Genomic DNA, 11096 nt, shown 5'->3' on the forward strand with positions numbered 1-11096 from the left:
CACGGCTGGGAGGCGGGCTGCTGGAGGGACCAGCCTGGCCCACGCATCCTCTCCTGAGCACTGGCACGGTAAATCCAGCATCACTCAAATGAAGGTACTGGTGGGATCTGGCCTGAGGTCTGTTCCTGTCAGTGCCGTTTGGGCACAACGCGGGTGGGGGGAGGGTTAAAGCCATTTCTCAGCTGCAATAATCTTGGCTAAACTTGCCTTTCTGGGGCTGGCTTAGCTTTCCATCCGGGGCATTTATGTCCTGATGCATTCTCTGACTGTGGCGGGCACTTTACTTCTTCCTATGGAAGCTCTTTGTAATGGGGGACAGATGCAATGTGTTGTTAAATTTGTATTGCACCCTGTGCTCTGCACTCACCCCTGTCACGCACCCGCCCTGCAGCCACTGTCAGGATGGAGGTCAGTCCAAGCCCTGCAGCACAGGATGGTGAGTTCTGGCCGTGTCCTCTCTTCCCAACACTTGCGTCTCCCAAGAGAGTGAATCCATTATGGACAAACTAGGGACAGTAAAGGTCAGGCTGGTGCCACAGACCTTGGGGTTTGCTGGGCAACCCTGGTAACGTGGTCTGCAGGATCTGAGGTTGGGAGCTGCCAGATGGCCCCTTTCCAGGTGGTTCATGGGTCAGATCCTGCAGCATGAGGTCACTGGGCTGCTCCCAGATGTGAAGATGGAGGGGCAGGGTTTCCCTTTTATGTTCAGAGTGTGCACCTCACAATAAAACTCATTCTTCCCGTGAGCCGCCTCCTTGCCTGTTCTTGTCCCTGAGCTGCAAACTGTTCACTTGCAGAGAGTGCAGGGGCCTCCATGGCTGCTCCACAGGCATGGGGGGCAGCAAGGGATAGCCAGCTAGCCACCTCTGCTCCAGAAAGCCTCCCGCAGGTGAAGGATGGACCTTTGTGTGCAGGGGCTGGCCAAGATGCTGATAGTTCATAGAGTCCCAGTGTGGGGGTGCTGTGGGCAAGGAAAAGCCACCCCAAAACCACCAAGTCTGTTTGGGTCTATGCAGGGTAACAGATCATGCAAGCACAGGAGATCATGTGTGCAGAAGCTCCTCTGAACCTCGGTGGTCTACTGCAGGTTTTCCCAGATCCACATTTGTCCTATCTTGGAAATTCAGTTTAAAAAACCCAAAAAGGCAAAAAAACCCTCCAGTAAAACCTCGACTCTCATCACCTGAAGTCTGAGCTGAAGATTCTTGTAGGTGAGCTTGCAACACCCTTCTTGTAGGCTTTTAGCTGTGGTTTCAGCTGCCCTCCAGTGAAGAATTTGCCAGCATATGAGTTGCAGGGACAAAGACAACACAAGCATTTATAGGAACAAAGCATATTTTTCTTGCCATATAAACCCCACAGGGTGGGATCACAGCCTGCTCACATGCCTGCAGCCTTTGGAGCCCATCAGGGATGGAGATGCTGGTCCCCAGATAGTGCAGCCCTGCTCTGCATCCCGGCCGTGGGGAAAGGCCATCCTGGCTGTCCCGGTGCTGTGCAGCCCCGTTCTCCCAGGCACCCCAGCCCTACTTGCACCAGCTGCTTGTGTGCTACCGAGTTATCCTGCCAGCCCTGCCCAGAGCATCCTTTCTCCCCATCCCTTTCACTGTTCTCCATGGTGCTCAGCACCAGCCCCCAGGCTGGACAAGCTGCAGCTTCCCCAGCCCTGAGGGCTGATCTCACAAGCCCTGCACGCTGCACCCCCCTTTATGTACCCCTTCATGTAACAAAATAGCTATCAGGATTTTCACACCTTCTTAAATGCCCCTCAAGAGACTTTTATTCCAGCTTGCACCTTTGGGAGCTGGTCTTTCCTCAGTAAAACAGCTTTCTTTTTCTAGTCACACTCAATATTATCCCAAGATACCAATAAGTCATCTCCAAAGCATTTCATTTACAGCTGTCCAGGCCAGATTTGACTGTGTCGTTAGTGAATGAGGTTCTGCGAGCTTCGTGTGCCTGGAGGTGGCAGTCTGGACTTGCAGAGCACCTGCAGGGCCCTGCATGGAGCCCCCGTCTCAGCTCTGCACCTACGCGCAAGTCGTGCCAACTTTGCGCAGGATTGCGGGGGTCAGACGCGCCCCGTGGATGGTGTTAACAGATGGTGAACTCTGCCTCGTGTTTACTGATATGATTCCTGTCTGATCACATACCAGCTCAGTCTGCCAAGGAAGGCTGTATTCCCAAACCACCTTCTCTCTCTCCTTTTAGCACAGTCATGCTAAGTGCATCATGTCCAAGCAAATTACTCAGGATAATCTGATGTAAGATAGAAATATCATCCACAGCTGCGGTTTTAACCCTTGTAAGGGTTATGAGTTAAGATCTGCATGGGCATCTCATAGGTCACATCCTGGAAAACACCATCCAGGAGCGAGACAGCAGCACAGTTTGTCCCAGGATGAAGAGAGGCTGACAGAAGTCCTGCTCTGCGGTCAGGGCAGGGTGTCCGTGCCTCGAGTAAGCCGGGCTCAGGGAGGGATGAGTCAGGATTACAGCAACCCTGACGTCTGCCGCAGGGCTGGGAGCACAGGAGAGGCTCTGGAGCAGAAACAGTCTCGGATTGCGAGGTTTCCTCCTGAGCAGTTGTCTGATGTGGTGAGTGGGAAAGGGAGGAAAAGAATGGCACTTCACCACCTGCTTTGTGCAGGTGCCTCCTTCTCTCCACTGGCTGTAAAGGAGAACCTGGACTGAGCAGTTTGACTTAACCTCAGGTGACACAACAGGTGTCCCACCCTGCACCCAGGGTGGTGCCACCCAGCCGTGGGGTGTAACCTAAACCTTCTCACTCAAGGGGAGCACCAGGGGATCCCCAGACACACACAGCCCAGCTCCCCAGGGACCCACCACCCCTCCCACACCACCCGGGGTGTTGGTTTTGCTGTGCAGCCCATCAGCAAGATTCTCGGCTCTCTGCACTCTGGTCAGTTTACGGGTCCCTCATCCAGCAACCAAGGCACAATTACACCTGTGTTTGTAAGCGGGCTGTCAAATACCCACAATATTCAGGCAAACAACAGAGCTTTTCAAGTATCTTGGATGAAAACTCCTGGCAGTTGCGTCTTGGGAAATCCCAGTGCACAGTTGTTGCATCTCCTGCTTATGCTGGTCCTTCTGAAAGGGAATTGCAGATCACCTGCAGGTACCAGAAGGATTTCTGCATGCAAAGCTGGCAACTCTTCCCTCACACACCATGCTGCTTGTTCTTGGAAGTAAAGAAACGTAAGACTTTTTTTACTGAGTTAAAGACTAAGGAGTTGCACAACACATAGGAAACTTGTGAAAAGGGCAAACTCATTGAAAACAATTGATCTAGAATCACATCTGTGGCATGTTAGAGATTTTCATTCTGCTGATGCTGAAAAGAAGGTGAGATTTTTCCCAGGCACTCACTGATGTCTTCCCAACCCCATAGTCCTTCATTCATATAGATTTCTTATTACATTTCATTTTCTCCCTACCTTCCCATCTTCCCACCACAAAGTTGTCCTGAAAAGTGACCCTTGTCAGGAGTGGGCAGTGGGACAGAGAGTGTGGGTATGGCAGACAACAAGGAGCAACCTGTGTCCTTCCCAAACACAGAGGCGGGTGTAAATTAACCGGGTGTATCGAGCAGGAGAGGTGAGGGCACACGCTGCAGAGGATGGTGAGCGGTGTTGTTCATGTGTGGACAGGAGCCGCGGGAGCACGGCTGATGGAGACAGTGCGGGTGCTCGTGCTTCGGTGTGCTGATGGGGCAGGAGCTCGGGGATGGCGTGTGCGGCAGCGCGGGCTCGGTGTGCTCCAGCGGCAGCGTGTGAGCCCACACCTCATGCAGAGGACACGGTGAGCAGAGGGGACGGAGACGCCGGAGCAGCAGCTTGCACTGCTGTGCCCGGCAGGACTGACCCCATCCCGCACAGACACACAGCAGAGAGCGGTGAAGCCTGTTTAGTGCTGGGCTCCTCTAAACCTGTTGTCAAAAGTTGAAGCTCCTCATTACAATTCCTTCATTTCTCTCACATTCAGAGTTGCCAGCAAAGGGTCAGCAGCACTTATGAAATTTTCAATTCTCACAGGTTTTGAATTTACATGTTTTTTTCTGTGTCTGAGCTGGAAAAAGATTATGAATAAAAGATTAAAATTGGAGGTCTCCAATCATTTAAGAGCAATGCAATGAGCATTTATTCTGGGAATGAGCATGAGCCAAAACACCATTGCATGCATACCAAAAATTAGCAGCAAACTTCAAACAGGGCCTGAACAAAAGGGTGTGCTCTTTGATGTGACTCTGCTGGGGTACAGGGAGGAATGAACCTGGGGAGCTGGAAATCTCTGGGTTCTTCAGGGTCTTGGGGAGAAGAGCAACAGCCTCCTTGACTCCAGATGCTCCAGAGGAGAGATGGGTCCTTCCAGCTCCATCAATGCTCTTCCATGGCTCAGCCTTGCCGTGATGCGCTAGCATCCTACCGGAGCATCTTGTGCAGGGGGTGGAGATCTTCTAGAGAATACGGAGGGACAGGTGGTGAGAAAAGGAGTGTGACTACGGCAGATTTGGGTGAACTGAGACACTTGGGAAGAGCTGAAGCAGGAGGAGTAACTGGGATGAGCTGAGAGCACAGGGGAGCCAAGGTATGTCTGAGTAAGGAGCTGACATAGGAGGCCAGGACAAGTCCTGCCTGGTGTGGAAAATGTTTTTTTTGAAACTAGAGGCAATGACTTCTTAAACCTTGCAAGGAAAATAAAAATCTTGAACCAAATATTTGCAGCTTTGGCTTCTTTGCTCAGAAACCTGAAACCAGAATTGGATTTGCTGGTGTGTGGCCCCTTCTCTGGCCATGGGCACAGCTCTGTGCACGTTCTCATCCCTTGCTCCTATCGATACCTTCTTCCCTATGTCCTCACTTTTGCAGGCAGTTTGACTTCAGTTCACTTCTTCATCAACCGTATGATACTTCAGGGAATAGGCACATACATGGCTTGTGGTTCCCAGCACGGCCTCTCCCAGGTTTTGCTGAGATAAGAGACATCCAGCCTGAAGTGAAGTGTCTCCTCAGTGCTGTTGCCTGCCTCAGTTTCCCTTGTCCTTTCAGAGTCCTGCTCCCATGCCTGATCCAGGAGCTCAGATCTCCAGCCTGCGGGTCCTTTGCCCACACTGTGTCTGTGCAGGTGCCACCAGATGTCTGCGCTTACAGTGGCCTGGATTAGCTGTTCAGAGAGCCCCGGTGGCTGGTGCTGGTGCAGGGAGGGAGCAGAAGGTCCTGCGAGCAGGAGAGGCTGTCAGGACCGCAGTCACACACAGCAAAGACACCACATCCCCAGAGGAGTCTGAGGGGAAGGTGATGCTGTGGGACAAGCTGATCTGTGACAGCTAACAGCCCTGCTGTGAACAAGACACTGGAGAGGACAACCCAGAGGTCCCTTCCACCAGCCCTCGTGGATCCTGTGGAATTTCCAGATAATGAAATATCTAAGCAGCGGATCTCATCAGTAAATGCTGTACATAAAGCACTGAAATGTTACGATACAGCTTCACAAAACATTTCCAGGCCTTGAACCTCTTACCAACAAGGATGTGGTGATGCAGTCATGGGCAGCATCCCCCCTACAGCCTGCACCTCTTCCCCCCCCCGAGCAGAGTTGGGTTTCAGTCAGATGTGACAGAGGACAATAAGCACAGAAGAGCTTGTGTTTCCACTGGCTTTGTGTAAATAGATGACAGCTGGAGAAGGAGCATGTGATGTGGCAGTGCCCCCGCAGACAAGACGGTGGCAGCCTCAGCTTGTGCCTACACATGTCCGGGAGATGGCATGAAAGAGGGACCTGTGACAGACCACTGCAGGCAAAGCTTTGCTTCCAGCTTGCAATGAGCCTTGAGGAAGGGAAGTGTCTCCGAGGCTCCTTGTAGCTCACGTGATCTTGTTTTCCAAACAAGCCTTGTCCCCTGCTCTCCTGACACCATCTTCAGCTGCTCCCTGAAATCATTCCATCACCGCTTCTTCACCTTCCTCCGGGCCCGCCGGGGCTGGTCCCACAGCCTGTGAGGACAATGGGCAGGGTGGTGAAGCATCCTCGGTGGCCAGAGGATCTTGTGGTGCTCATAGCTGCAGGTTACACTGAGTTTCACTTCCCTGTCTATGTCCTTTGTGTAAGGAGGACAGCTGTGATGGGGACCATGTGTTGTCTGCAAGAGGGTGGCAACACAGAGCTCCTTCCTGGGAAGAGCAGAGTCGCAGCCTCGTTGAAATTCCCGGCACACACATCCTGGGGAGCGGGGAGGGACGCTGAGCTGGGGGAGCCTGGGTTTTGTTTTGTCTCTGCAGAGTGCCTGTCAGAGACACCCACCTCCAGGAGGACAGGATGGACAGATGGACGTGGCTGGGCTGAGCAATGCTTGTAGTGGGCTGTGGGGAGCTCCCTGTGCTTTGATAATTCCCCCGGGGCCAGTGCTGACAGCCGTGGCTGCCAACTCTGCCCTCACAAAGCAGTGCCTTCAATTCGATCCTCTCCCAGGACTTCTCCCACCACTGACAAAATCCTCAGCTTTTGCACATCCTCTTTTTATCATCCAAGCCCCCAGTGCGGCTCCTTGGGCATGGGGACTCAGTCCTGCCCTCGGGGCAGAGGTGTCCCTGCCACCCAGTTCTTGTTGGGCATCCCCAGGCTGCTGGTCCTGCTCCCATGCAGCCTGGCAAAAACGTTATTCTCTCATCCTATAATTGTGAGAGAAGGGCTGAGGGTGGTGAGCAAGCTGTTAGTGGCAAAATGAAGTGGCTCAAGGATGAGATGTGCCTGAGCCACCCCCAGTTCTCCACCATCCTGGTGAAACTCCCTTGAGAAGACGAGTGGGTCTGTGCCAGCTGTATCTCTCCGGTGTCCTGCATCCTCTTGTTCTCACTCAATTTTCCAAGCCTAGTACCATACCTATATTCACATTTACTTTTCAAATCCCAGTGCACTTGCAAAGTGGGCAATTTAAGAGTAGTTCATGAAAGGGACTCACCAGCACATGTCACTTGAGGTACACAGAGTTGTCACTTGGGACTGGTTTTCAAGGGCCAGCATTACATCTGGGGTGAGATTCCCCAGCTTTTTAAGGATGTCCGGTGTCCATGGGAGGCATTTGTGATGCTGCCCACAGCTCTCACTTCTACCAAGTGGCTGTCTCTCACTGAGCCTCTGTTTTTGTACAGGTGCTAGGAGTTAGAATGCAGGACAAGAGACCAGATCCAAGTAGACGTGTCGTGAGTTTACAGACTTGACAGTGAGAAGAGACAGGCAAATCTCCATCTGGAAGGTCTGCGCAGGAAATTGCCAATATTTGTGCTTATTTGCCCCAAACCTTTCTTTTCCCTGTTGCAGTTTCAACATCTTCCCTTGTGTGCAGAGGCAGGGATGCGGTGGCCAAGACAGGTACATCCTTACCGAGGCCATATCCAGGAGGTTGGGTTTGCCCTCAAGTGAGCCCCTTGCTGCCATAGGCTACATGTGGGCCCTGGGTCCAGACCCACTTTCAGGCATAGGTTCCACCGTGGGACCTGCTGGCTGTGCACGGCCGTGCAGGCTGAGCGATGCCACCGCACACACCAGCCCTGCAGGATACCTGGAGACTGATGGGTTCAGTCTGTGTCTCACCCTGTCAGTCATTAGACCAGGACGTTTTAGGATCCTCTGTGGCCCTGGGAGGAGGTGAAGGATGTCACAGCCTTGTAACAACCTTGACCAGACCCAGACCCAGCAACTTCAGCTGCCAGTCTTTCCTTTACTCTTCCATGGTGCATTGCTCTGCTTCTGCCCCTGAGCCTGGGTTAGCCATGTCCCTGCCTCCACATCTTCCTGGTACAGAACAGGTCTGCTTGGGGACGAGGCATCTTCTCTGTGAGTGACCCTGCTGGCACCACAGGGCTGGGGGGAGCTGCTTGACAATGCCTCCAGACCTCTTTATTTGATGCTGAAGTGCCTCACCAGGTTTAGGTGAAAAGTCTTGGGGGTCCAGGAGATCACAGAATCCCAGAATGTCAGGGGTTGGAAGGGCCCTGGAAAGCTCATCCAGTGCAATCCCCCCATGGAGCAGGAACACCCAGATGAGGTTACACAGGAAGGTGTCCAGGCGGGTTGGAATGTCTGCACAGAAGGAGACTCCACAACCCCCCTGGGCAGCCTGGGCCAGGCTCTGACACCCTCACCCCCAACAAGTTTCTTCTCCTCTTTCAGTGGAACCTCTTGTGTTCCAGTTTGCACCCATTGCCCCTTGTCCTGTCACTGGTTGTCACCAGCAGAGCCTGGCTCCATCCTCCTGACACTGCCCCTTTCCATCTTGATCCCCAGGAATGAGTCCCCCCTCAGTGTCCTCTTGTCCAGCTCCAGAGCCCCAGCTCCCTCAGCCTTTCCTCACACAGGAGATGCTCCACTCCCTGCAGCATCTTGGTGGCTGCGCTGGACTCTCTGCAGCAGTTCCCTGTCCTGCTGGAACTGAGGGGCCACAGCTGGACACAAGATTCCAGGTGTGGTCTCCCCAGGGCAGAGCAGAGGGGCAGGAGAACCTCTCTGACCTACTGACCACCCCCTTCTAACCCACCCCAGGTCCCATTGGCTTCCTGGCCACAAGGGCCCAGTGCTGGCTCATGGTCACCCTGCTGTCCCCAGGACCCTCAGATCCCTCTCACCTACACTGCTCTCCAGGAGATTACTTCTGGCTGAGAGCAGGATGCAGTGTGAGCAGTCCCAGGGAGCCAGCAGTGTCTACTGCCTGCAGCGGGGTGCAGGGGTCCCCATATTTTCACTGGCATCTGCCTACACTCCGGTGCTGGAGTCTGCACCACCGGTCTGGCAACAGCAGGCAGCCTGTGCCCTCCTGGAGTGCAGCCTGGGTGGTCAGGACAACTGATTTGCAGCCAAGTGGTTCTTCATGGAGGGCAAGATCCAGCAACTGCTACTGAACCTGCATGAATCTCTGAATTGCTGCTATTTTGTGTGCTCTTGACAAAACCGATGGGCTCAGAGAAGGGGTGGAAGTAAGGCAGGGAGTGAGGGGTGATGAGAGGCATAGTGTCCTGCAGACACCCATAGGTTGCTCTGAGCCAGCACCAATGGTATCCCCACCAAAACCAGTTACTTCTCCATGCAAGGTCCCTGAGCCCTGTGAAAGGCCAAAGCAGAGAGTGCTACTGGGCGGTGGAACACTGGCATAAGGAAGGGAAAGGCAGTAGACTCTCCCCAGTGACAGGATCACCAGCTGCTGCCAGCTGCTGTACTGGTCTGGTCATGCTGGGGATGGGCATCAGTAAGGGCCAAGTCTCTGGATCTAAAATGGGAGTTTCCTGTCTTGGTCCTTTGTCCCTCTTGCCAGATCTCCAAGAGGAGTGGTTGACTGCCCACCCATTTGTCTAATTCCCAGCTTGCCTGTCCTTTAATCCTGTTTTTATCTCTTCCTGCTTATCAGCTCTAATCACTGGCTCCATCTGCCTCACCTCCCCTCATGCCTCCCTCACCGTCCCTGCACGGAGCTCTGCAGCGAAGGACCCCACACATCTGCTCACACTCCCTCGCTCTTGCAGCAGAGACCTTGGTTGATCTGACGTGGGTTGAGGAGCCTGTGTGCAGCCTGCCTCTCCTACACCGGCATCCCACCCGTGCATCCTGCTGGTGGGATCTGCACCCCGCACCCCATCCCGCAGCAACAGGGGCTTTGGAGGCAAAACCCCTAAAGAGATTCTTTCTGGGGACACCCATACCCTAATCACTGTCTGCCACGGGTGCTGTCTTCTCCTCATCTTGATGGCCATGAGCAGCTTGGGCTTCTTCCACCACTGGCAGCACTGAGCAGTAACTCCCTCTCAACCAGGGGCCAAGAAAAACCTCCAGCAGTCACAGAAGAGAGGGAGCAAAGCCCCACACAACCCACTTGCTTTGCTGACTTTCAGATGCCAGAATCTGAAAGCCGGCGAGCGCTGACTTGAGCTTACCTGAGACACCACTGACTCGCCGGCAAGTCCCAGCCACCGTCCCACAGCCCGACCCCATGCCCAGCTCAGCGCTTGGTTCTCCTCTCCCCTGGCCACCTGCCACAGCCCTGGGTCCCACCCATGCCAAGCAGGACTCCTGCACCTTTAGCGCTGGGTTTTATCTCACTGAAGTGGAGCAAAGCATGAAATATGAATGAGCCGCCGCGGCCTGTCGCGTGCTGCTGGGCCGGACCCTGATTCGATTAGCACTGATGTTTCTTTCATGAGCGAGAGGCTTTCTCCTCTCCGGAGCTCTTTGCTGCAAACTCTGAGCTCAGTCACGGAAGCAGACGGCTGATTAACCTCCCGCTGCCTGCTGCTGCTCCTGCCTGCACCTCCTGCGGGCTGGCCGTCCACTCCCCCCATCCTGTCCCTGTCCCTGCCCACCGCTGTCCCCCGCCACCTCCTGCGCTCCGCAGCGGCCCCGCTGCCCGCAGCCTGCTCTCGCTGCTGCTGCTGCTGCATCTGGCTGTCTCCCCCATTCCAGGCTGGCATTTGCCACTGGCCCTGCCTACGCCAAAGGCAGAGCGGTTGTCACAATGCGATGGGGCTGGGTACAGCCAGACACAGAACAGCTCTGCTGAGGGAAATGGTGGTCGGACTCTGCCCGGTGCAGAGGCCACGGGTCAAGGTGTGTGAGCGGGTACCTCCTGTGTGGATGAGACAGCTTCTGCTTCTGCTCTGGAGACGCGGGTTCAGACGCTCCTGAACAGCCTGATAAATGCTCTCTCTTCAGCAAGATCTTGATGATTTTCCTAATGACCAGGCCTGCAGAATGAGCCTGGCTCCTGAGAATTCAGCTGGGCTATTTCAGGCAGCTAATTGTACCTAGCAAGGACATTCCTACTGTTCAAATTTTTCAGTTATCTGGGACAACATGAGCGCTAACGGGCTTCCCCAGAGCTGCTCTGTGGGGCAGGGAGAAGGGGACACAGGAAAGATTGTATTGCATCTGCCTCTCTGTCCCTGAGTTCTTGTAAGTTAACCTTGAAGCTGACATGTACCATCAGCTTTAAAACTCTGTGCATCCAAAATTGCCTCAGCTTTCTTTGTGCAAGAACAGCCATTCCTCCCTGGCTTCATCCCCACACATGAGCACACGGCTCATGCTCA

Source organism: Nesoenas mayeri (assembly GCF_963082525.1).
Source record: "Nesoenas mayeri genome assembly, chromosome: 24".
In the NCBI taxonomy this organism is placed as follows: domain Eukaryota; kingdom Metazoa; phylum Chordata; class Aves; order Columbiformes; family Columbidae; genus Nesoenas; species Nesoenas mayeri.